The sequence below is a fragment of the Acomys minous genome, assembly GCF_964271855.1.
Source record: "Acomys minous genome assembly, chromosome: 11".
In the NCBI taxonomy this organism is placed as follows: Eukaryota; Metazoa; Chordata; class Mammalia; order Rodentia; family Muridae; genus Acomys; species Acomys minous.
Genome location: NC_140492.1, coordinates 116,751,477 through 116,778,260, shown reverse-complemented (window position 1 = coordinate 116,778,260; position 26,784 = coordinate 116,751,477). Strand labels below are relative to the sequence as shown.

Genomic DNA, 26,784 nt, shown 5'->3' with positions numbered 1-26,784 from the left:
ACATTGCTAAACACACTAATTGGTATGAAAAAACGTGATTCAATTTTAACCCTCAGCTGTCTCCTTTCTGAGAAGATGGAGAGTCTGGCATGTGAGCACTTCACTCCCATGGCTAGTTGCGTTTCCACTCTCAAAGTGATAAAGGCTGTCAGGCTGCACAGCTACAAGTCAATCAGGTTACACAGCTACGAGTCAATCAGGTTGGACAGCTACAAGTCAATCAGGTTGCACAGCTACGAGTCAAGCGATGTTACAGAAATAGAAGATCCATGGAAAGCAGTAACCTAAAATGTCACACAAAGACAAAGATCTATAGAAAGAAAGATGAAGACCTGATACATCTAATGCTCAGTGCGAGATCCTGAGGGGGGGGGCGGAAACTGGGACGGAATCTGATGGGCCCCCTCCAGATTCCTAAGTGTTTATGTGCCCCCCCCCATTCCCAGTGCGTGTATTGAAATCACAGTTCTTAGTTTGCTGGTTTTGGGAGGAGAGCCTCTGGGAGATGGAAGATAATTAGGTCGTTAGAGTAGAGCCAATCTCACGCGTGAGAGCAAACCTTTATGAGAGACCACCTCCCTCTGCCACGCGAGGAGTCAAGGAGAAGTTGGTAGTCTGCAGCCCATTAAGTTACGGTTGGCCTTGTTGACACCCTCAGCACAGACTTCTAACTGTAGAGCCTGCTGATAAGAAAGTGCCCGGGCTGGAGAGATGGCTCAGAGGTCCTGCGGAGGGAAGCCAATAGACTGAAAAGACTACTTCCCCAACCTAGCCAGCTGATGACAGCGTGGAGCTGTCCAAGGTTTTCTGTCTTGCCCTTTCTGTCCTTGGCCCCTTTAAGGGGAACTCAGGGGGTGGCAGTAAGGGAAGTTCTTGACTAAGTCTGGAGTCCCCACTGCTTGGGTTCCAGCCCCAGCCCCAACATCCCAAACCTTGGAGACAATCATAGTCTGTCTTTGCTTATGTTACCTTATCTGCTAAAATAGGGATGGTAATACCAGAACCTACTCAGATTGCTGTGGGGAGTTGGTCTTTATAAAATTGTTTAATACAGTGTCTGGCTGGTAGGGGAATAGAACTTCCAGTCCCCTAATTTCTGCCTCATAAGAACTTTAAGTGTAGATTATTTTGATTCTTGTAATTTTGCCCTGGCATTTAGTGGGGTAGGCAATAAAGAGAAAGTGGACACCTTGCTCACAAAGCTGAACTTAGGCTCCTAGACCTAGCTCGGCCGTTAAGCCATCTGTGAGACTCCGGCTGAGTTAACTACCTCTCTGAACTCAGTTTCCTCCGATATTAGGTAAAGCACATTAGTTCCAGGAACGATCTTCTGTGTTCTTTGGCATCTCAAATCAAATTCCTAGCTACACACTCAATCCAGTGATTTACTTGCCTTACTAGTTTGTAAGCTAGACAAATAGTATTGGCACCTACCACCAGCCAGGGTATCACAGCAGGGAGCAGGTTGGCAACGGGGGGTGCGGTGGGGTGGGGTGGGGGGGGCATGACTAAGTGGCACCGTGAGAAAGAGGCCTGACGTATGCAGGGATGCAGGCAAAGGGGCGCAGGAGCACTTCTTTCTTCCATGCTTATTATGCCCTGCCAGAGTCACGGGGAAGGGGTGGGGGAGCTTTGCTGGAAGTCCCCGCTCTGTTGGAAGGATTACAGGATAGCGCTCACTTAGAGGGACAGAACGGCGCGAGGGCTGTTCCGCTAGGTGTTAAGTTGATTTCGCCTTGTCTCTGCTTCCCATCTTCGCTCTAGGAGGGATCTTCTATGCAGGAGGCCCGAACCCCTTCCCGGAAAGTCTGCGGTGGGTGTCCCCCTGCCACACAACTACACACTCCCTTCTCTTCCGCTCCTCCTTCCTGGCTGCCATAGAAACCGGCCTGCCAGGACCAGGCCCACAGTCGCGTCGCGGTGGCCATCCAGTCTCCTTTCCCTGCTCCCCAGAGCCAGCCCCCTGCTCGGGATTGGTCCTGTTCAGGACGCTGCGGGGGCACTCGGCTCTAGTGGCGGCGGAGCCAGGCGCAGACAGGCAGCGGGATTTGCCACGGCCCTGTGGGTCAGATCTGCTGCCCATCACAGCTCGCGGAGCCATAGGAGGGACCCAGAGAGGTCTGCGCTCCGGGACACTCACCAGCCCTGCTCCAGCGCCTGCCGCTCTGCGCGCCTAGCCGGGCCGCGCAGCGAGCTCCCCCGGCGGCCTCCTGACCGAGGTAAGCGGGGCTTGTTGCCAGCGCCTGGGTCACGCCAGCCTCGCCACCTCCACGCTGCAGATGTGCGTGGCTAGAAACAGGCACTTCTCCGGGACCGCAAAAGAGAAAAGGAGGACACAAGTTCTGGTCAGCGGTAGCGGTGAAGTCGGTTAGGAGAAGGTTAGGCGCTCCTGGGGACGTCCACCGGGTCAATCATCACCTCGAAGAAGGGGACGTTGGTACCGGGGCGGGGGTCTGGGTGCGCGTATGAACCCTTCTGAGTGCTCGGTGCGGTCACTCGTGTCTGTTTGCGGTCCCACACGTGAGCCAGAGGGCAGCATATACCCTAGTTTTCTGAACCACAAGAGTAGGCACGGGCTCAAATCTGGTAGTTTGTAACTAGGACTGAGCACCTGTGTGACCTGGATTAAGAGTGGATGTAACTTCTCACAGCTGTAGCCCCGTGGGAGGAGGTGGCCTGAACCCTCAAGGACACTACACAACAGAATCCTCCCTAGAAAGGGGTGTTCGTTTGGGAAGACTCAACAAATTAAAAAGGAAGCTCATTTCTCTTCCACCTATATAATCTCTCTAGGATTATTATAGTGGAGCAAGAGGATTTGGAGATACAGCCAGGAAGGGACTTCCACAGCGTCTTTAAAAAATGCCTTCTGCAAGCAGAACCCGTTTGAGGTTCCTATGGAGAGGCCAAGAGGTAGACTCCCCTCCCCCCCTTCCCCGCCTCCTCTCTTCCCTCTGCCTCACCCTTGCTGTCTCCCTTTGCTTTCCAGTTTCCCCCCTTCTAGAGCAGATTAGTAAACAGAGTGCTCTATGTTAAACTCACCCTCCCCTACCCCACTTTAAAATAAGGGCAAACGAATCGCATTCTAAGTGTTGCTCATGGGTGGTGTAACTCAGACAAGTTTGGAAATTAAACAAATCGCGTTTGCACTTTGGGGCCTGGGGTACCAAAAGGGAAACAAAAAACAAAAAGCAACAACAACAACAACAAAACAGTGGAACAAAAATGTGTTCCAAGGTACAATTTCAAACGGATATTTGTTTGTCGTGATCGGGATTTTTTAAAAAAATGTTTAAAAATCTATATACACAGTTTGCATCATCAGCATTCAGTGTGATTCACAGAAACACTTCAGGAGACGGTTTCTGTTAGTGTTGCAAGAGCCCTTATAATTTTTTTGGTTGCCATGGTAACTACAGAAGGCGCCCTGCACTCAGAGAGGCTGCCTAGTTGGAACCAGGAACTGTTTCTGAAGGGGACCTCCTCACGCCCCCTCCCGTCGCCCCAACAATAACCGAATTCATAAAAAGATATGTTTCTTTTGCTCAAAGTGTTAAACGCTAAGCCGTGTTTTTGTGGGGTTCCGCCCCTCCACCACCACCCCCCCCCTCCCCCGCGCCGCCTCGCCTGCATTTATAGTCTATTCTTCAGACCTTCCCTCTCAAACAAATGGGAGTAAAAACATTGCTGTCCTCCTGCAAGTCAAATGGCCATCGGTCCTGAGGGCGCAGCTCTCTTCCCACACTCACTGCACCAACAGCGGACAGAGGGGCTGTTTGATGTTCAAAGGAATCCTGGCCTGGGACCAGACTGCCCTGTCTATTTAGCAGTTAAATTTGGAATTCTAATTAGCTTTCTAATTAGGAGCCAGAGAATGTAGGTGGGGGGCCTGGCAGAGGCTACTGGGGGAAAAGCTGAGGCCAGCTCTCCACAGATCCACCTTTGGTGGGCTGTTGAATGTGCTTAGTAAAGCTCTCATGCATTTATTTTTGGACTGACCACTATTAAGTGGTGAGCCTGGAAAACCCTTCAAGAAAAGGCCTTTTTCTGCTAGAGAGAAATGTGGCTGGGATTTTGGGATGAAGTGTGTGCTTTTCCTTATTTAAACTGCATTTAAAATAAAGGCAGGTTTGTATGAATCTAAGTTTCCCAGTCATAACTACATACAAATGGGTTATAAACCTTTCCACCATCTTATTTAGCTTTTGGGCTTTAGTTTAGAAAGCTTAATTTAGGACAAACAGTGGTACCACACTTTAAATACTTTCATCAGCAACTGATGGTGCCTTTAAAAATATAATTCTTCAACAGCCACGATTTGTTTTATTTCTCGACATCGATCTCACACATTGATAGCAAATGAGTGGAAATTTGGAAATTCTGCTGCTCATAGTATAAAAAGGAGAAAGTAAAGTCATGTTTTCAGCAACGTACAGAACTTCATTCAAGGGATGTTAAAAACTAAAATAGACTTGCATTCAACTTCAATCCGCACTTCTCTAGGATTAAAGAACCTTCATGCATTGGCTGAGTTTCTAGGATTTGTTATAAATCTCAGAAGAAAACATTCAAATCACTTATTGATGACAGCAGTCTGCAGCTGAGATTAACCCTCCTATATGTCTGAAATTACTTTGAATAGCCTCAAGGTTAGCTCAGCCACTGTAATACAGAATATTTTTCTGTACAACCAGTTGTATAGGTGGGTAAGTTGCAGTCCAAGGACAAATGACTTCAGCTACCCACCTGGAAAATTAAAGCAAGAATGTAAGTCACTTGGCATGTTAATGAAGATTAGAATTAGGGTGAGAAGGGAGGCAGAGTGAGGGTGGTGAGGGAAGAGTTTGGGGCAGAGGGAAGACTAAAGCTGAAAGGGAACCCTCAAGTGAGGAGAAAGCAGGTGAAGGCAGCGTGAACAGAAGAGGGCATGGGATAAAGGGAGTTGCCGTGAGGGAAGCCAAGTCACATTACCAGATTCTTTACGAATTCTACTGGCTCTGTAAACCAGGTTGCCCTCAAAAAAGTGTACTTGTCTCCTAGGATTGTCTGTTTTCCTAGTTTTTTCATTTTGTTTTGTGTGTGTGTGTGTGTGTGTGTGTGTGTGTGTGTGTGTGTGTGTGTGTTTTGTTTTCTTGGTTTTTTGAGACAGGGTTTCTCTGTGTAGCCCTGGCTGTCCTGGACTCGCTTTGTAGACCAGGCTGGCCTTGAGCTCACAGTGATCCACCAGCCTCTGCCTCCCAAGTGCTGGATTAAAGGCGTGTGCCATCAGCACCCGGCCATTTGTTTTTGTTTTACAAGATAGGGTTTCTCTGTAAAGCCATGGCTGTACTGGAACTCTCTCTGTGGAACAGGCTGGCCTCGAACTCAATCAAGAGACCCACCTGCCTCTGCTTCTTGAATGCTGGGATTTCAAGGAGTGAGCCACCACCACCCGGCAAGACTAACAACACTCATACTCCCCAAATATAATCACTGTCAGCTTTTAGCAGTTTGTTCAGTTCCCTTCCTGTATTCAAATAATTATGTTATGCTGCTGGGGTTTGGCCTATCACTTTTAGACATAGTCTCTACTCAAGTTACTCTTATCCTAGGTAAGGATTTAACTCTATCTGCTCCTTCCAACTTGCTTCCTCCATTTTCTTTTCCTTTCTTTTTTCTTTTTTAAGATTTACTTATTTATTATATATACAGTGTTCTGTCTGCATTCACCAGATCTTATTATAGATGGTTATGAGCCACTATGTGGTTGCTGGGAACTGAACTCAGGACCTTTGGAAGGGCAGCCAGGGCTCTTAACCTCTGAGCCATCTCTCCAGCCCACTTCTTCCATTTTCTTTTTGCAACATAGTTTGTACATGAAATTCAACTACATCCTCATTAGTAAAACCCTTTATCTGGTAATGGCAGGCATTGGGCCAGGGAGATGGCTCAGTGGGTAAAAACACTTGACATGTAAGCCTGGGGGCTTTACAGAAGCCACATAAAAGCCAGGACTGGTGATGCTTGTGTTTGCAACCCCAGCAGTCCTAATGATGTGGAAGGCAGAGAGCTCTAGGGTCAGCAAGTCTGCAGTACACAGCACAATGGCGAAACGGGAGACCCCGCTTCAAACAAGATGGAAGGCGAGAACCAATTCCTTCAGCTGTCACTTGACCTCTACAATGCTCTGTGGAATTCTCTCTCTCTCTCTCTCTCTCTCTCTCTCTCTCTCTCTCTCTCTCTCTCTCTCTCTCTCATATATGATTTTTTTGGAGAAAACTTTTATTTTTTCATTAAAAAAATTTTAAGAACCCATTGCTACTTCTTGCCAAATATTCTAATGGCTCAAAAAACACCTCTTCTTGGAATGTTCCTCAAGTTCAAATGCATCTGGCAAGCAATAGTCTTTTTCTGGCCTCCTCTCTGCTGTGCAACACAGCACTGTCAGTTCTCCCATCCCAACCAGTTACTTACCAGTTCCAATGCTTGTTGGTTATGAGAGATTCCCTGTTCTCTCACTTTCCCCAGTCCTAGTTTACCGCTTCCCTCTATGAAGCGCTTGTTAATTAAAATAAATAAATAAATAAAAAAGCTGGGTGGTGGAGGCACACACCTTTAGTCTCCAGTACGTGGGAGGCAGAGGCACGCAGGTCTATGAGTTTGAGGCCAGCCTGATCTACAAAGCAATTCCAGGACAGCCAGAGTTACACAGAGAAAAGCTATCTCAAAGAAAAATAAAGAAAGAAAGAGAAAAACACTTCTATGTGTATAAATGTTTTCCTGAATGTATGTCTGCATCATGTCCATGCCTGTGGAGGGCAGAAGAGGGCCTCCCTCCAGGTGCCCTGGAAATGAGGTTACAGATGTTCAGAGCCACTATGTGGATGCTGGGAATCTAACCCACGTCCTCTGCAAGAGCAGACAGTATTGTTAATTCTGAGCCATCTCTCTAGTCCCTCTGTTAGTGGCTTCTCTTCCTCCTCCTCCTCCTCTTCCTCCTCCTCCTCTCCCCCCTCTTCCTCCTCTTCCTCCTCTTTCCTCCTCCTCCTCCTCCTCTATTCAGCTAGTCTGCCTGGACCCCCACTCAGAGTAATCTTGTATAGAGAAATTAAGAAGACTTCAGAGAAAAACATGAGGGGACCACAAAGTAAGTGCCTTTAATCCAACTGAGCAAATTGTCATGTGCTTCCCACAGAAGGAAGACATGGGCCAGGGATGCACTTAGTGGTGGAGAGTGTCTGACTGATGTCCACGAGGCTTTGGATGCACACACACGCACACACACACACACACACACATACACACCACAAGATATGCCTCATGGGCTGGAGGGAAAGAAGACTTGACAAGGAAGAAAAATAGACTTATTTCAGCTGCTGCAGTGGCAGTTGGCTGTGATCCTAGCTACTCAGGAGGCTAATGAACGAGATATATCTTGAAGCCAAGAGTCCAAAGTCAGCCTGGGCAAAATGAAAAATCGCACACTACAGATTCTGAGCTCTTTTGCAGTGTTCAATGACCTAATGGCATGTCTGGACTAAAGATTGGAGCTGCAATCATCAAAGAGCCAAGGAACAATTGTGCCCTCTTCAGGGGCCCAAAGGTCAAGTTAGGTCATCTGTTTCTCAGTGCAGCCCTGAGATTATTTTTACTGTTTATAACTGTTATTGTCCTGTTATTAAGGATGTTAGGGAACACACACACACACTTCATTACTTTGTCTTAAGTCATTCTCTTCCTCCTTTCTCTTTCCGGTTCTTTGCATCCAAGGGGACTGGCCCTCACTATCTGGCGTTGGACAGAGTTCTCAACCTCTTCAAACTGCTTATTTCATCAGCACAGTGGAGTACAGCCTCTGCGGTAGTTTGAGGAGAGTGGTCCCTGTAGGTTCATATACTTGAGTGCTTGGTGGAACTGTTTTAGGAAGGATTAGGGGGTGTGGCCTTATTGGAGAAAGTGTGCCACTGGGAATGATGGGCTTTGAGGTTTCAAAAACCCACTTCAGACCCAGTCTCTTTCTCTCTAACTCCCCCCCCCCCACTTCACTCCCTCTCTCCCTCCCACTCTCCCTCTCTCTGACTCCACCTTGTGGATATGATGTGAGCTCTCAGCTACTGCACCGAAACCATGCCTCCCTGCCTGCTGCCATTGCCCCATGCTGCCCTCGGCTTGAACTCGCCCTCTGAAAATGTAAGCAAGTTGCCTTAGACTCTTCTTATAAGTCACCTTGGTCACAGTGTCTCTCTTTGCAGCAATAGGAGAGTAACTTAGTCTCTATATTACATAATTTGTTACAATGACTAGATCAATGGTATAAGAATAATTAGCAGAGTGTTTGCCATATGGTAAACAATTAATAAAGGTATCTTTCAATATTCCTCACTGTTATAAAGAATAAAATGCTATCAATACCGACTTAACACCAGGTAAAAGAATTGCTACATCCAAATATCTGTTCAAAGGTGCTAGTAATGTATATTCCTTTATAGAACCTCATATAGTATGCTTTATTTTTCCTGTTAGTTTTACTAGTATTTGCTTGGAACCTACTATGTCCTTGCTTCCATTAGATGCTAGGATGTATTGAAGATATAAAAGAGAATGCTAGTTTTAGACAGGTTGCACACAATTTGTATGTGACTGTGTTCGTCGGGAGCAGAGGTGACTGAGAGATTATTAACATCAAGTGAGTAGACAGGAGAAAAGGATCAGAAGGTACTTTCCCCCGAGAGTTCTAATGTTTGTTTGTTTGTTTTTTAATGTTTTGAATCATATCTGACTTGCAAATAAAAATACTTTGACTTCTTCCTTTCTTATTTGTAGCCTCTTGATTTCTTTCATTTTGTCTTTTTGCTCCAGCTAAGACTTCAAGCAGTATTTTGAGTAGGAATGGAGAGAGAAATCCTTGTCTTGTTCCTAATTTTAGTGGAAATGCTCTTGGTGTCTCTTTATTTAGCGTGATGTTGGCTTCTTGTAAATCACCTTTACTGTGCTGAGATATGTCTCTAAACCCCGAGTCTCTACAGGACTTTCATCAGGAAGGGATGGAGGCTGAATTGGGTCAAGACTTTTTTTCTCTGCACCTAACAAGATGTATCTGGTAGATTACATTTGTTAATTTACACATGTTGACCCATCTCTGCAACTCTGGAGTGAAGCTGACTTAATCATGGTGGGTGCTCTTTTTGATATGCTCTTGAATTTAGTTTGAAAGTATTTTATTGAGAACCTTGACATCCATGGTTATTAGAGAGGTTGGACTATAACTTTCTTTCTTTCTTTCTTTCTTTCTTTCTTTCTTTTTGTTGGAGAATTGTCTTCTTTTCTATCATGGTAATATTGGATACTAGCTTCATAAAAATAATGTGGATATTTTTCTCACTTTTCTGTCTTAAGATATATTTGAGGAGTATTGGTATGTATGAGAGAGGGGGGGGGAGAGGGAGAGGGAGAGAGAGAGAGGTGTTTTAGGTCTGGTAGAATTCTGTATCCATCTGGTCCTGGGCTTTTGTGAGCTAGTAATTTTTAATTACTGCTTCCATCTCATTGGTTGTTATGAATCAAGAACCTCAACATAAGAGCTTATACGCTGAATATTACAGAGAAAAAAGTGATGAAATACTCTTTATAAATTGAGCCCAGTAGCACAGGCATTAAGACCAACCATTGGCAAACAGGACCACATGATGCTAAAAAGCTTCTGGGTAGCAAAGGACACCTCATTCAAGTGAAGAGGTAGCCTACAGGATGGGGAAAATCTTTGTCAGTTAGACATCTGACAGAGGGCTAGTATCTAGAATGAATATATAGGAAGAAAACAACTCAATTATAAAATAGGGCATGGAAATAAAGTGAGTTGTCAAAAGATGAAATTTTAAAATGGCTGAGACACATTTTTTTAATGTTAACATTAAAAACAAACAAACAAACAAACATTGTTAGCATCCTTGGTTATCAGGGAAGTGCAGATTAAAGCCACTTGGAGATTTCACATTTCCCCCAATCAGGAAGACTAACAGAAAAAAAAATGACAATAAATGCTGCTGAGATGTGGGGAAATGGGAATATTTGTTCACTGCAGCCACTGTGAGTTTGAGGTCAGCCTGGTCTACAAAACAAGTCCACGACAGCCAAGACTACACCGAGAAACCTTGTCTTGGAAAACAAACAAACAAACAAACAAACCACCAAACCAAACAAAACAAAAACAAGTACAAAAAAAGGACCACGCAACCTGTGAGGCACAGCAACCCTTTCATCTCATGACTTGGTATAGTAACGGAAAGCAGCAGTGTACATTTGGCTTTACTTGAAGTTTTAACTGCATGGTCTGATGGCATCTACAGGATCTTTTCTTTTTGTGAGTTACCAGGGATTGAGGGGTGCCACAGCTTCATATACAGTAAGCATACATTCTCCCACTGAGCTATTTTCCCAGAGAACATGAAAACCTGTCAAGCTTGAACCTACCCTGAATCTAGTTGGTTAAACAGCCTGCTAACAAGCCTCCCTCCATCTCATAATGCTGAGTCAAAGTTTATTCCCCCCAAGAAAACTACCTGTCTGATCATTCCAAAAATGCAGATTTAAAATAAGTTCTTTTTACCTTTATTTATTCACTGTGTGTTATGTGTGTGTGGAGGATGCACACATGCCATCATATGCTTGTTGAGGTCAGAAGATAACACGTGGGCCTCAGGGATTGAACTTGGACCTTTCAGCTTGGTGACAAGTGTCCTTACACATTGAAGCACCTCACCAGGCCCCAAAACTCAGTTTTTCATATTAATTACTTCTTAGACTCCTACAAGTCTATGGTGTTCCCAAAGTGGTAGCTGTGCCTCTTCTCAGAAATTGTGGTGTTGATTTCTGTATGGACTTTTCTGCATTGATTCAAATGATGAGGGTATGTGAGCAGGACATTCACCATTTATCTAAACATGCATGGCCTCTCAGATGGGCCTGGAACATGTCTCTAAAACTGATAGGCTACTAAGTGACTTGCTACACTTTTTGTTTGGTGCTAAGGCCTATCAGCTGGGCTTGGAACATGTCTCTGAAACTGATAGGCTGCTAAGTAACTTGCTACACTTTTAGTTTGGTGCTAAACACAACATTCTTTGTGAATTCTAATTTTGCAAGAGAAACCCTTCATTTCTTTCTTGACCACCTAGTAGATGACATTCAAGTGTTAACATCGGCTTCAGTGTTCTTCCCTTTTTGATCCCCGCTCTTCCTTCCCTGTGGCTCTTCCAGAGTCTTCCAAGCAGAAGTCAGTGCTGCCTCTGCTGTCTCCGAGATGCTGGCTGTTTTCTTTCCACTTCTCCACCCTTCCTGGTGCCCATGCCCATCCTGCCCATTATCAGGTGGGGTTCTTCCCAGCTGGTCCTCAGTCTGGTCTTTCCAGGCTTCTGAGCACCCAGGAACCAAGAAGGGTACCTAAGTGTTGAGTGAAGTGACTCGAATTGGACAGTTATTATTAAAGATGGCATGACAACTGCCCAGAAGGTAGAAAAACAGGTATTTCTCTCATATTTTTATTATCTGAACAATTGAACACTATAAACTATAAACAACTGTTTTATGACAAAAATGAAAGGTAAAACAAAATTTAAAATAACCGAATGTCTTTAAATGCTTTTGTGCCTGTCTCTGAAAGAAGGGCAGGTTTGCTAAAAAAAAAAAAAAAAAAAAAGGAGGAATGCCCCTGGGCAGCTCATGTCTAGTGGAAAGTTTCTGAAACACTTTGGGTTTGAAGAGCTGTCCCTCTGCTCTCCCTAAGACACGCTGTGGTTCCCTGGGAAGCATGCTGTATTCGGGTAGACATTCCTGCGGGACCATTTGAGTTGGAAGCACCAGAATGTTTGCAAACCAGCATTTGTGCCAGCCCCTAAACAATGGAACCAACCTGAGTATGGAAGGCTGCCGAGGCTAACAGGGCCACACTAAATGTAAAAAGGTCTCCATTTTTCCCGTGTTTTATTTTTAGGATGTGCTATTGTTAGTCGCGTCCAGCTGATTTAACTCCAATAATCTCCCCTCCAGTTTTAAAGACCTTCTCCAAACAGCTCTGCAAACACAGCCCCACGCACTAGTCTGGGCCCTTCTTCCTGCTCCTTAGCCTCTCTGGTTCTGTATTTCCCCTAAGGAGCCAAAAGCAATACAAAGTAGCAATGAGTTAAATTAGGCCTCTAAGGCACTAGCAGCAGTTCAGTGTCTGCCCAGGATCCCAAGGAATCCCCAGTCTGTTTCCCTGCCCTCCAAAGACCAACGACTAATAGTTTAATGCCTAGTCTGAGAGAATGGTCTGAGATCTGCTGCAATTATGCAACATTTTCCTAAAGGTTTCGTGCCAGGTGCCTTTACAAACCCAGGTTTTTAAACTGTAATACACTTGGTTTTTGGTTTTTTGTTTTTTTAAAGCCTTTAAATCCCTCTCCCTCCCAGTCTCTCTTCCCAACTCGCCTTTCCTTTGTTGGCTATTCACCCTTAGTCAAGGGCTAGGAAGGAAGCCTTGGATTCCCTTTGTAAACTTGTTTGTTTGTTTGTTTGTTTTGTTTTTTCGAGACAGGGTCTCTCTGTGTAGCCTTGGCTGTCCTGGATTCCCTTTGCAGACCAGGCTGGCCTTGAATTCACAGTGACCTGCCTGCCTCTGCCTCCCGAGTGCTGGGATTGAAGGTGTGCGCCACCACGCCCGGCTCTGTTCTCCATGTTTTATGATTCAAGTATGTGGTACCTTCAGCAATAAGGTCTTAACTACAAGTTCTGGAGAGTAACCAAAAGCCGTGGCAATCACTTGTAATGTTCAGGGGTCTACGGGACTCCACTGGCCAACAGCTAAAAAAAAAAAAAAAAAAAAAAAAAAATAACCTGTTCCTGGTATGGGAGGTTTTTATTTCCTGGCTATTGTGAACCAAGCAACAATGAACATGGATGAACCATGTTCATCTCTGTGGTAGGACATAGAGTTCAGGAATAACACAGTTAAGTCTTACTGCAGATCTATTTCTAGTTCTTTGAGGAACCTCCACACCTCTGCCTCTGCCTCTGCTTCCCCCAGTGCTGGGATTACAGGTGTGCGCCACTGTGCCTGGCTTTGTGGTTCTAATATTCATGAGCTATTGGCTCCAGTGACTTCAGCACATCATGGTGAGAAAAGCATAGTGGAACAAAACCACCTGCTCTTGACCAGGGAACAAAAAGCGGAAGAGAAGAGGGCTGAAGTTTTTGCAGTCCCCTCTGGAGACACACAGCAACCGTATCACTAGCCATGAAACAAGTCTAATAAACCCGTTATATCCTTAACACTTTTCTTTCTCCACTTAGTGCCCCTGGGGTCTACCGATACGTTCATGTGAGTGAGTCTCTATGTGTCGTGGAATCCAGTCCTGCCCTAGGGCGGCTGGGGCATGGGGATATAGCCAGATCAGGATGGGTAATGAAGCTTTAAGGTTGACAGGACTAGGTGAGGGCAAAAGACAACCCAGGGCAGCATCTGGGTGTCTCCCATTTCTCCCTCTCATCCCTCCTGGCCCTGCCACAGGAGCTCCTCTCCGGAAGACTGCTTGCTAATCTCGGGCCCCACCGCAGGAACTCCCATCCTTTGTGCTCCAAAATACCCTTCTCGCCGCCGTGGCCCAGAATAAACCATGTAGTGTTTAAGACCCTTGCAGTCATCTGTGATACAATGGCAACACAGTAGCATCTGCACAGCTTTACCCACTGATAAATGTAACCGAGCCACTCACTGTCCCTCAGTCTAATACCTGGCAACAGTATCCAGGCTAAACACAGCTCTGAGTTTGCTCCTGGGTGTTCTGGAGCACCTGGAACTCCTTGTGTGAGTGTACTCGTCATGATCCTTGTGTTCATTGTACTTGGGTTCTCCAAGTCCTAACTTCAAGAGAAAACTAATTTAGAAAGCCTACCAGATGTACTCCTAATTACAGTTTTGGCTCACCCTTGTTGCTCCTGCAGGCCTAGTGGAGAGCACAGAACTCTACAAATGCCATCTGTCTGTCTGTCTATCTGTCTATCTATCTATCTATCTATCTATCTATCTATCTATCTATCATCTATTTAGCTGTCATCTATCACCTATCTATTATCTATCTATCTATCTATCTATCTATCTATCTATCTATCTATCTATCTCTCGTTTGTTTTACTATGTAGCTATGGCTGTCCTGGAACTCACTTTATAGACCAGGCTGGCCTCGAAGTCACAGAGATCCACCTGCCTCTGCCTCCCAGCTGCTGAGAATAGAGGCATGCACCACTACACCTGGTTTCATTTCTTTCTTTCTTTTACCATTGCAGCCAATTGGTAGTTGTGTCACTTGAATTAAGTTGTGCCTGCTGTGCCTTTCTTGTTCATCTATTTCTAGATTCAAAGCTTTCCTTTTTTGTGTGTTGGGAGGCCGTCATCCCAGGCAGATGGGACAGGTTATTGTATTACATCTAAGCTACTTTTATATATATGGCTTTCAGAGATAGGAGACATTCTCAGATAACAATAGAGATGTGTGTGCACTGCACACACAGACACACACAGACACACACACACACACACACACATACACACACACATTGCCCCTAGGGCATAGGGTAATAATAATAAAAATCAGCATAATAATAGAAGACTTCTACATGGTGAAAAATGTGATACAGCTGGACCCTTCCTCAACCCCAGTCTCCTTTCCCTTCCTTCTGACAAGCGGTCACTCACTGGGGCTACTGCCACACCCTTTTCTTTTGTATGCACAGATCTGCATGTAAATGAATAGCTGCTACTATCACAAAGTTCTCAGAAATTGTACATTTCACAGACTACATGGTTTTCACTGCCACGCACTCCTTAGCTTCACAACTCTAATTCAAAAAAGTCAAGCCGAAGCCACCTAGGGTGCAGGTGGGAGGCAGAGAACTCCGTGGGGCCCCTGAGGGTTCTTGAAATGTTTTTGCATTTAAATAATGATCACTCCCCAGAGCTCTGAGCTCCGCTCCCTGAGAGATGAGAGATCCTCATTATCTACTTCCATTAGCCTCCTTGGGGAAATTTCTTCAGTCAGAAATACAGGTCAATTAGCAAGCTCCACAGAACAGTGTAGTTCCAGGAGCTGCCTGAGACGCCTGCTGGCAGCTCTTAAACTCTCTCTCCAACAGCCTGTTATCACTGCTCAGTCAGATCCTGGCCAGGAACCACTCTGGAGAGCAAAGCATCTCTAATTACATTTGCCTTTCTCTTTACTGTCACCAAGGCCGAGGTTGCGGACGAACCGCCTATGCCCAGCCATTAAGTAAAGAAAGGCATAGCCAGCCAGCCAGAGCCTTTCCCATCCATTTTTGTTGTTGTTGTTTTGGGTTTTGTTTGTTTGATGTGGCCTGGTTTGGTTTTTGAGGTGAAGGTCTGACTTGGTAGCTCAGGCTGGCCCCGAATTACTCTTCCTGCTTCAGCCGGGACCGAGACCAAGGGTCAGGTCTCTTCTCTCTCTCTCTCTCTCTCTCTCTCTCTCTCTCTCTCTCTCTCTCTCTCTCTCTCTCTCGCTCTCTCTCGCTCTCTCTCGCTCTCTCTCGCTCTCAGAGGCCAGAAGATGATGTCAGATCCTCTGGAGCTAGAGTTACAGGTGGTCATGAACCACGGACGTGGGTCCTAAGATCTGAACTCCGGTCCTCAGCAAGAATAGCAAGGACTCTTAGCCACCGAGCCCCTCTCCAGCCCCTTCAGAATCCTTTCAAAGAGCTGTGTGTTTTGTTTTTAGCAGGTGAGGCCTGTCTGGACTAGGGATGCAGCTCAGTAGGTAAGGTGCCTCTGCCTAACGTGCAGGAAACCCAGGGTTCAGTCCCCAGCACTGACCACATCAATGGGTCATGTCAGGCTTGTGAGGTGTAGGTAGGAGGACCACTTCTGCTCAAGGACGCCACGATTCATATTTGCGTCATTTACTGCCTCTGTGAAGTTGTGAGGCCAGCTTGGTTTCGACACACTTCCTCTTTGTGTGAAGTCCAGTATGACTGCCTGTAACTATGTGAGTTCTAGGCGCCCCGCGTCTTCAGAGGCTTTTCTGTCTCCCACGAAAATTATTACAAATATACTTTTGAACCTGGTATAAACATAGATATAAACCTATGAAGAAATGTGAATATTCTTTTTCATTTTATAAATTGACCCCTGCTTTAAAACTAGATTCTTTGGCTTATATGAGCAAAACAGCTTTTTTCTCCCCTGTAGACATCAGGAATATTTCTCTGTGAGTTGAGACAATGTCCCGTATAGGAATGTGTGGGTGGGTGTGCTCCTATATTTGCTCAAGTTTTTTTCTAAGTGGGACTTAATCGTGCACACCAAGAACAGGCAGAAGCAGCCTCGGTGTGGGAAACACGGGCATTTCTAAAATCGAAAAATCTCATGCTTCCTCCTCCGAGATCCGTACTAACCCAGGGATGCATCGTTCATTCGCGAACATTTGCTGAGCACACAGGGTCCACGAGGGCGAGACCCCTTTCCTGTAGGGGCTCCCCGCTTGGCAGGAATCTCTTCCTGCGCCTCACTGGGCGTGTCTGTGTCTGATTGGGACTTCCTGCAGTTCGTCCCTTAATGTCAGTGTGGAGATCATTATTCACTCGTGTTTGTATGTCGCACCTGAGCAGCGGCGCTATCTGAAGAAGAGCAAAGCAGAGAGCATTTCTTCATGCTCAGGGCTTGTAATAGTACCCAAGTCTATGCGTGGAAACTCTTCTCATCTGTCGCTTTTCTTTCCTTTTTGGTTTTCTTGCCTTCCTTCTCTTTCTCTCTCAAGTCTCGCCTCTCCTTTCCCCTCCCCTCCCCCTCTTCTTCTCCTCCCCCCTCCCCTCTCCTCCCCCTCCATTTCCTCCCCTCTTCTTTCTTTCAAGACAGGGTTTCTCTTTGTCAGCCTGGTTGTCCTGGGCTCGCTTTGTAGACCAGGCTGGCCTCGAACTCACATCGATCCGCCTGCCTCTGCCTCCCGAGTGCTGGGATTAAAGGCGTGCGCCACCACGCCTGGCCTCCCTCTTCTTTCTTCTGACAAGGCCTTACTAAGTTCCTTAATCAGGCCTTGACCTTGTGCTCCTCCCTTGTCAGCCTCCTGAGTGGCTGGGAGGCCTGTACTAATACACCTAGTTTCAGCTTCTTTAAAAGACACCCACTTGCTGGGCATGTAGCTCAGTTGGAAGACTATTCTCCTAACATACATGAGGCCCTGGCTCAGCACCCAGCACCCAAAAGGCTGAGCACAACAGTGCACGCCTGTTGTGCGCCACTCTAAACAGATTAGGGAAAGGATTGGAGTTTCGTGGTTACTCTCAGCCACTGGGCAAGTTCCAGGCCAGCGCGGAAACCAGACCCTGTCTAACAGCAATAAAACATACACAAATTATAGAAAAACAATTAAAACAATGATTTATTGGGTTTGAACACACAGACATAACACATATAATAACAGATGACAAATAGATGGAGAGAATGCAGCTACAAAGGGAGGGACAGTTAGCAGAAACATTTGGTAACAACATTTGGTAAGTAACAATATATGAGCAGCATTGAAAACAACCAACCAACCTAAATAATTACAGCTAAAATACAGAGCTGTTGGGCAGTGGTGCTCCAAGCCTTGAATCCCAGTGCTTGGGAGACATAGGTAGGCAGATCTCTGAGTTGGAGGCCAGTCTGATCTACAGAGTGAGTTCCAGAACAGCCAGAGGAACACTGTTTGAAAGAGAGAGACAGAGAGACAGAGAGACAGAGAGACAGAGAGAGAGACAGAGAGATCCACCACACACAGAAAAAATGACACTATGTCCTTACCTCACACCATAAATAAACCTATTTATATGTCAAACATTAGAATTTAAAGAATGAAAATCCTAGAATAAAACAAATACACATTTTCCTGACCTTGGGTTAGGTGACAGGTGACACCAAAAGTAAAAATAATAAAAGATGTCCTGTCGTGGCTGCCATTGGAAGCAGCAGACATGCCCTGTGCTAGATGGCTGCAAATGCTCAAGTTCGTGGAGATGAGGGTGGCCACGCACATCCGCATCCGGGCCCAGAGGAAGTGGGAGGAGCTTAGCAATGCGCTGGCAGCCATGAAGACCGCAGCCGAGAAGGACCGATGCCCCTCCCCCAGTACACGTTTGTGCTGGAAAAAATAATAATAATAATAAATGAAAGCAAGTGAAACATCATCAAAATATATGGTTTTTCAATTAATGAAAGGGGGAAAGGGCTGGTGTGGTGGCGCACTCCTCTAATCCCAGCACTCGGGAGGCAGAGGCAGGTGGATCGCTGTGAGTTCAAGACCAGCCTGGTCTACAAAGCAAATCCAGCACAGCCAAGGCTACACAGAAACTCTGTCTTGAAAAACAAACAAACAAACAAACAAAACACAAAAAACAAAACAAAAAAGAAAGAAAGGGAAAAAAACTTGTGCTTTACAAAGGTCAACATCAAGAAAGTTAATCCACACAATGGGAAAAATATTTTGAAAATCAGTATCCATTAAGGAATTTGTGACCTTTCCCTCTCCGTGTCCTTCAGTAAACCCTACTAACAAATGCTACAGCAACGGGTCAATAAGTAACTTATATCTAAAATGTAAATAGCAAATGTAATGATAAGAAAATGAACAATCTACTTTAACAACTTAAAGATATTTGTTTTATTTTTAAGTGTGTGTGTGTGTGTGTGTGTGTGTGTGTGTGTGTGTGTGTGTGTGTGTACATGGGTGGAAGTGCCCTCAGAGGCCAGAAGAGGGTGTTAGATCCTCTGGAACTGTAGTTACAGGTAGTTGTGGTTGTGACCCACCCAACATGGGTTCTGGGAACTGAACTTGGGTCTCCTGAAAGAGCAGCAAGTGCTTAACTGCTGAGCCATCTCTCTAGATTCCAAATAACCAATTTTAAAACACACGAGGGATCTAAATAGACAATTACCCAAAGAAAATGCACAGCGGTCTCATGGCTTGCTTACTTTACCTGACCTCCTTGAAACACAATGCATTAGTATAATTTAACTGTCTTAACATAGGGCCTGAGGTCCATCCTGGCCAGTTTCCACGCTAGAGACACAGGACACATTTCAGACATTAGCACTGGTACCCCGTGTTCTCACCTCAACGGTGCATTGATTGTCTATGTTAAACTACACAGCGGATGTCCGGGACATTGGGTTCTCAAGGTTACTCATCCTTAGAAGGGGAAATCAATGGTCCATGGTAGACATTTAACAAATGTTTGTTAACAGCACAAATAATAGTGCTTACAGAGAGCTGAAAATAAGCTGATTAATACATTGATCATCGGTAAGGATTCCAGCTGGATTCTCCGGCCTAAATGATCCTAGGCGCATTATTTAGCTGGGCTATTTGATAAATCAGCTTCTGGTTTCAGAGGAGACATAACACAGAAATCTCTAGAGATTGAAAAACAAGCCAGGTGATGGTGGCCTATGCTTTTATCTCAGCACTCGGGAGGCAGAAGATGGATCTCTGTGCACTCGAGGCTAGCTGACTCTACAGAGCGAATTCCAGGACAGCCGAGGCTACACAGAGAAACCCTGTCTTGAAAAGCCGAAATTAAAGCATAAAATAAAATAAAAGCAGCAATTAAAAATAATCATACTAAAGACTGTTTTATGCCCACTGCCGAGATCACTTGGCTGTAGGAAGGAGCACCAGACCGAGTAATTGCCCCATTGCCAACAAAACCTTAAAGAAGTCATTTCTCGGGAAATGAGCACTGTGCTTTACTTGGCCCGAGAATCCTCTCTGGGGAATGATGCTGACAAGAAAGCAAAGTGCTGTGCACTACACCACCACCCAGCATCACTGCACCAGAGGAGGCCAGGCATGGTGGTGCACACCTTTTTCCCAGCATTCAGCAGGCCAAGGCAGGTGGGTCTCAGCGAATTCTAGGCCAGCCAGGGCAACATAGTAGGACCCTTTCTCAAAACAAAATGACCCAAACTGAGACGATCCATAGCTACACCAGTACTTACCCTCTCTGCCTCCAAAATAAGAGGGGGCAGTGACAGATGTAGTAAGATATTTTTGAGGGTAAAAAAGAAAGTGACAGTAATGACTTAGGGGCACTCCTGCGAGGTGTCTGACAGGGCCAAGTGTATGGATGTACGCCACACTCAGAAGCAAGTGTGCAGGATCAGTTTAACCCTTTTGACAAATCAAGCCGTAGAAGCTCCTCCCTGGGATGGGATGGAGTTCAGTGGAGTGTATGCCTCCCGTTTGCAGGGTAGTGAGTTTGAGGCCTGGCAGTAACAAAAAGAAAAACTCCCTCCTAAGTTGATCTTTATTTGCTGGTTTACACTGCATGGGCATTTCCTCATGCTTCAGTCTTTAAATTTGTTTTCCCTGAGACAGTTTTGTTTTTGTTTTCCTGTGTAGCTCTGGCTTTCCTAGAACTCACTCTGTAGACCAGGCTGGCCTTGAACTCATAGGACCCCCACACACACACCTCTGCCTCCCAACCTGTTGTTTTTCAGGTGTGGCATGCACCACTCCGTCTGACTTTTTTTTTTTTTCATGTATTATGTACACAGTGCTCTGTCTGCATGTACACCCTCAGGCCAGCAGAGGGCACCAGAGCTCATTATAGATGGTTATGAGCCACCATGTGGTTGCTGGGAATTGAACTCAGGACCTCTGGAAGAGCTCATAATCTCTGAGCCATTTCTCCAGCCCTTCATCTGACTCTTAGTGACATCTTTTTAGTATCCAGAAAGTTTCAGTTCTGATAAGGTCAATGTATCTATTTTGTTTCTCTTTCTGTGGTTTCTATATCTAGTCCAACATGCTGGCTTGCTTCCAAATCCTGAAGGTGTTTTCCGGCATAGGCTTCATTCACCTAGGCGTAAAGCCAACTCTGTTCAGTCAGGCTCCGCTCACTGTGTGTCTGGTGTGGCATAAAGGCTTATTTGACTTGCCACCATTTGCTTAAGAACGCTTGTCTTAGTGATCTCCTCTTGGACACCTGTACCCACACTTGGGTTGTCTTACTTTCTGAGACTCTTTTTTGAGAAGTACACATCTGCACTCTCAAGAGTGTCTTTCTTAACCTATATTAAAACATAAACCCAACTCTGCTTCATAAAGAATTTGGTTTTCAAGACAGAGTTTCTTTGTGTAGTCCTGGCTGTCCTAAAACTCACTCTGTAGACCAGGCTGGCTTCAACCTCACAGAGATCTGTCTGCCTCTTGCCCACTGAGTGCTGAGATGAGTGTGTCCATCCCGCAAGGTTAGGTGTCATCCCTGGTGGTATAAGAAAGCAGGCTAAGGAGGAAGCCAGGGAGCATCATTCTGCCATGGCCTCTGCTTCAGTTCCTGCCTCCAGGCCCCTCCCTCAAGCTCCTGCTGACTTTCCTGGAGAACGGACTATAAGCTACAAGACCAAATAAACCCTTTCTTCCCTAAGTTGCTTTTGGCCATGGTGTTTCATCACAGCCACAGAATCCTAACTAAGACGTCCTGCCTAGATGACTGCAGTTGTTGGGGAGGGAGTCTGGATAACTCAAACATGGTCACTACCCTTAAGAAGTGTACAACCTGATTAAAGAGACAGCCTGGCGTTGTGAGTCATAGCTTTACGAAGCAGTGGAAGAAACCGTGCTTCGTGTTTTCAGGTGTTGGAGGTACAAAGGAGAACACTGTTTGGTTTGTACAGTGGGAAATCTCCCTGAAAGCATTAACACTGAACTCAGACTCACAGAGTCAGCATGTGCTGGCAGAGGTGACAGCAGCATGCCCAGTGTGTTTAAGAGGGCGGAGAGCAGTATTGGAGTGCAGGTGCGTAAAGATGGCTATTGGAGGATGTGGCCTCAGATAGGAAGGGGACGACCACATGGAAAAGAGTCTTGGATGACAGTTTAAGCTTTTACTGTGAATAGCATGGAAAGGAATCTAAGGGTTTTAAGAAGTAACCTGATTTGATATCTTCTAGAAGGATCTTACTGGATACTTTGTTTGAAATTTCTGGAGGGTCGTGGGCCTGCCGAGACCAGAAAAAAAAAAAAAAAAAAAAAAAGGAGCCATATTTCCGTACAATTTGTATATTTAAACTTATTTACTTTGTGTGTATGTACGCGTGGGAGCTGTCAAGTTTGGTGACAAGTGGCTTTATCCTCTGAGCCACCTCACCAGTGGGTAAAAAAGCCAACCAAAAGCTGGCGGTGGCTTGGGCTCGGTGGCAAGTGGCTGTGTTCTTTGACAGAGGACCAGCAGGATTGGCTGGCAGACTAAATATGAAATGTGAGCCAAAGGAGGAGTCAGTGTCTACAGCTCCCAACAGAAGGACGCGCTGCCATCCACCACACGGGGAGAACGCGCTGCCATCCACCACACGGGGAGGACGCGCTGCCATCCACCACACGGGGAGGACGCGCTGCCATCCACCACACGGGGAGGACGCGCTGCCATCCACCACACGGGGAGGACGCGCTGCCATCCACCACACGGGGAGGACGCGCTGCCATCCACCACACGGGGAGGACGCGCTGCCATCCACCACATGGGGAGGACGCGCTGCCATCCACCACACGGGGAAAGCTGGGAGAGGAACAAGTCTGGAGAAAAATAAATAAAAATAAAAATAAAAAGACAGACGTCTCATTCACCTACTGTAATGTAAATATAGCTCTCACTCCCTGCTGTCTCTCTCCTGAGGAAGCTGTGATGTGTGGTCATCTGAGTTGTCAGTATGGTGTCCTCAGGATGAAGCCAGCAGCACCGTAGGGACGGATTGTCAAGCAGTCCATCATCAGCTGGTTAGGAGAGGGAAGTGTGAGCGCGGCTGCAGCGGAGGAGATAAGGACGTGTGCAGACAGGTCCCTGAGGTCATGGATATTCCACACCTGGCAGAAGACTTCTTGAGGTGACTTAAAATAAATAAATAAAACGCAAAGGAAAAAGTAAGAGAGGAGAAATGGTGGCAGGTGGGGGTGGCAAGTGTGTGGAGGTACTGCTCCTAACACGCACCCCACATTTGCTGAAAACCAGGTGATAATCTTTCTTATTTTGGTAAAGCAGATGGAGATAAAACTGTAAACTCAGCCAGGAGTGGTGATACATGCCTTTAATCCCAGCACTTGGGGGGAAAGGAGGGGCAGAGGCAGGTGGATGGCTGTGAGTTCGAGGCCAGCCTGGTCTACAAAGTGAGTCCAGGACAGCCAAGATAACATAGAGAAACCCTGTCTCGAGAACAAAAATAAAAACAAAACAAAACTGTAAACTCCCTAGAGCCTGGCCTCACCTTCTACATTAATACCTGCTCCTATAAAAAAAATATATAATTACATTTTTATTGATTGATTGTGTGTTGGAGCAAGTACTTGCATGCTATGGCTCAGGTGTGGAGGTTAGAGGAGAAACCATGGACGTTTGCTCTCCCTCCTACCAAATGGGTCTCAGGGACTGAGCTCAGGCTGCCTGACTTGGAGGCAAGTTGCCTTTATTGATAGAGCTGCCTCTGAGTTCAATTCCCAGCAACCACATTGTGGCTCCCAACCATCTACAGTGTAATCTGATGCCCTCTTCTGGCCTGTGAGTATATATGCAGGCAGAGCACCTTATACATAATAAGTAAATAAGTCTTTAAAAAAAAAAAGATAGAGCTGCCTCACCCCACCCCCCTACACACACCCTCTCCATGCATAAGAAATAAATCATTATGATTTACTTCTAGAACAAGGTGCTGTTAGGGCACATTAGACAATCACAGTTAAGCAGGAGGCACTAGGCCCCTGCCTTCCCTAGCTGTCAGTGCATGTAGGCTCTCTCAGTTCAGTTCCTCCTAGCATCGAGAAAGTCGAGAAAAGTTACAGGCCATCTACTATGCTCGTGAACCAGAAAAGGAGGGACTCTAGAGTCCCAAGGGCATATGCTAGATAAGACTCCAACCCCGGAATCAGTAGGATGGGGCATTTGAAGAAGAAACCAGCCAGTGAGGAATTCAGGGGGTAGAAACGCGATTCGGAGTATAGAAGCTGAAGTTTTTGTGCCCAGTCAGTGTGCCATCCGTGCTTTGTTTGCTCGCTTGCCTTTTCTCTACGCTGACACCCAACTTTGCAAAGGTCACAAGATATCCCGTTCTGCCTTCCGTGCTGAGTCTCCAGCACTCTTATTATGAGGTGAGCATCCCTGCTTCTCACGAGCCGCAGGCCTCTTCCGGGTTGCCTCCTACCACTTCTGTCATGCTTTCAGGCCTGTCTTCTGAGTTGCTGAGGGCAGAAAAAGAGGTCTGGGCTGGAGTACTCCAGTATGTCCAGTGTGGGTTCTGGGCTTTTTAAATAATTTGATCCATGTGGATACTGCAAAGGCCCAGAAGGGGGCATTGTGACATCAGGACTTTGGGCTGATGGTTTGGACTTTAATATTGCTAAATCCAGAATCCCAGAAGGTCTGGTCTAGAGTGAGCCAAAGACATCATGGATCCAGTCTTCTCACTTGCCAGTTAAAACCCCTGAGAGAGAAAGTGACCTGGTCCCGGAGCACAGACATTCACTGGGAAGCCAAGGCTTACCCTAATTCTGACCCTAAGCCAACATCGCCTGTCCCTCGGTGGTTTGATTTGACAGAAACGCCTTAAAGTAGAGGTCCTTAGCTCTCATCACACACTGGCAATGCTTACTGAAAGAACACATTCACAACTCTGTGCCTATAAGCGAATGGAAACAATGATTTTGTATTAAAAATACTGAAAAGAATGTTAAAATATAAAGCTTTAAAATTTCTTTTTCCTAAAGCAAACCACATTTACCAAGTACAGGTAACATTTCAAGCCGATGAAATTTACACTGTTACAAAATTTACAGGCTTACTGGGAAAGTAAGGATGGCTGGATCAGCAAGATGGCTCAGTGGGTAAGAACGCTTGCTGTGCAAGCCTGAGTTCAGTATCCCAAACCCACGTAAAGGTGGGAGAGAACTGACTCCACAAAGTTGTCCCTGTCCTCCACACATGCCCACACATGCACATCCTGTGAGAAATAAAATATTAGCAAAAACATTTAAATAAGTAAATTGATGATATTGTTTTCTTGAAACTAGCTTTTTACTCAGAAGTCACAATGGAATCCCTTTTTGGGTCATTGTGTTTTCTTCCACAGGATAAGATGTAATTAAGGTTTGCGAATTTGATTGCACAAAGGTATAAATATTTGAAATATTCTGCAGTCCCAGAAAATTAAAATCTGAAGCCTCTGTAATTGGTTTCTGTCCTTGGCCCACTATCCTTCATCTACTGTCTGTCTCTATCCAGCCTGTGTGTGTCTATCTCTGTATAAACAGATAGATATAGAAGGACACAGTTTTATTTTAAATTATAAAAGTAGTTGTGCATGTTGTAAAATGTTCAGACAATATAGAATTTGACATAAGAAATCAAGGCACCTCCTCATATAACCATCAGGGTTAAGGAAGACAGAATCTGGGCTCATAGATTTCTTCTTTTGGGGAGCAGGGATGTATATATGTATGTGCCTGTTTTTTGAGATAGAAACTTGGTATTTGTCTTACAACTGTCAAACTTACATTACCCCTGCCTCAGCTGCTTGGGTGCTGGGATTTTAGGTGTGTACCACCAAGCCCCACCAATCTGCTTTCTCCTGCTGTGACAAAATATTTACAGTAAACAAGTTAATAGGAGGAAACATTATTTTGGTTCACAGTTTCGGTAGTTTGCCTTCCTGGTTGCTTGTCCATGTTGCTTTGAGCCTGTGGCACCCCACAGTACACTATGATGGTATTCGCTCTCTGTGGCTCTGCCAGTCTCAGGAACTGGCTTCCATCTTGGTCTAAATGGTGATTTTTTTTAAAAAATTACACTATTGTGTCAACATTCCAGCTGTCCTGAAGATAGGAAAAAGCAAGAGGATGGGGCATGCCTCTCTCTTTTAAGGCAGAAGCCTATCAACTGTATTCATTACTTCTGCCCAGAGTCCATGACTAAAACATACAGCCAAGCCCAACACCAGCAGATACTGGGAAAAGTGGTCTTCAGTCAGATAGCAGCGTGGCCACCTGAAGTTTCTATGATCTGAGGCAGGGCCTTTCAAAAAAAAAAAAAATGGCAGCACACCGAATCACTACGATACCCTAAAGACAAGCAAATAAAGGCTGGAGGAGTAGCTTAGGCAGAACCCTTGCCGAGCAGGCAGGAGGGCCTGGATTTGCTCTTCCAGCACAGATCTCAAGTGTGCTGCCTGTTCTGTGTGCAGGCATCAGTCACAGATAGGGGAGACTCAATAAAGGTTTCATATGCACTGGAACTTTCTGACAATAGAAGTGTTTGCTCTGCGGTCCTCTCTCCTCACACAGAGAGCACTGACCCTGTTCCTCAGTTTGGCTCGAAGGGAGCTAAATTCCCTAATCTCGTCGCTCGTGTGCTATTTTCCCTGTCTTCCAGTATGTGTTCTACTGGAACTAAGTGAAGTTACGAAGCAGTAAAAGAGCAGTTTTTGCCTTAATGTGCAAACATTTTCATGCCCTAAAAATAAACTGTGAGTTGCAAATAAGTACGAGTGTTCCCACATTGCTTCCTAAATTAGCTAGTTCTGGGGACATGGAGAATGTGTTTGGTTTTGTGTTCAGGGCTACTTGCTTGTGGTTCAATGCATGGCATAGTGTCTCCATGTCATCGCCTGCTTCTTTGGAGGCAAGCACCATCTCTTAAAGGTGATAGGAGGATTTATGTTTTGAAAATAGATTGTTTTGTTTTTGTTTTTTTTCCCAGGCAGGGTTTCTCTGTGTAGCGTTGGCTGTCCTGGACTTGCTTAGT

The 26,784-nt window shown here is 45.5% G+C and overlaps 1 protein-coding gene across 2 annotated transcripts in view; it reads left to right on the top strand.

Annotated features, from left to right (window-relative positions):
* Positions 1-1,760: 1,760 nt before the first annotated feature.
* NIM1K (NIM1 serine/threonine protein kinase) overlaps positions 1,761-26,784 on the top strand; it is a 49,868-nt gene continuing 24,844 nt past the window's right edge. The window contains exons 1-2 of one of the 2 annotated variants that reach the window (XM_084800695.1): positions 1,761-2,219; positions 2,794-2,913. The gene's annotated coding sequence lies outside the window, so the exon portion shown is untranslated. The remainder of the gene's footprint in view (positions 2,220-2,793; positions 2,914-26,784) is intronic. The other variant, XM_084800694.1, reaches the window with a different exon arrangement.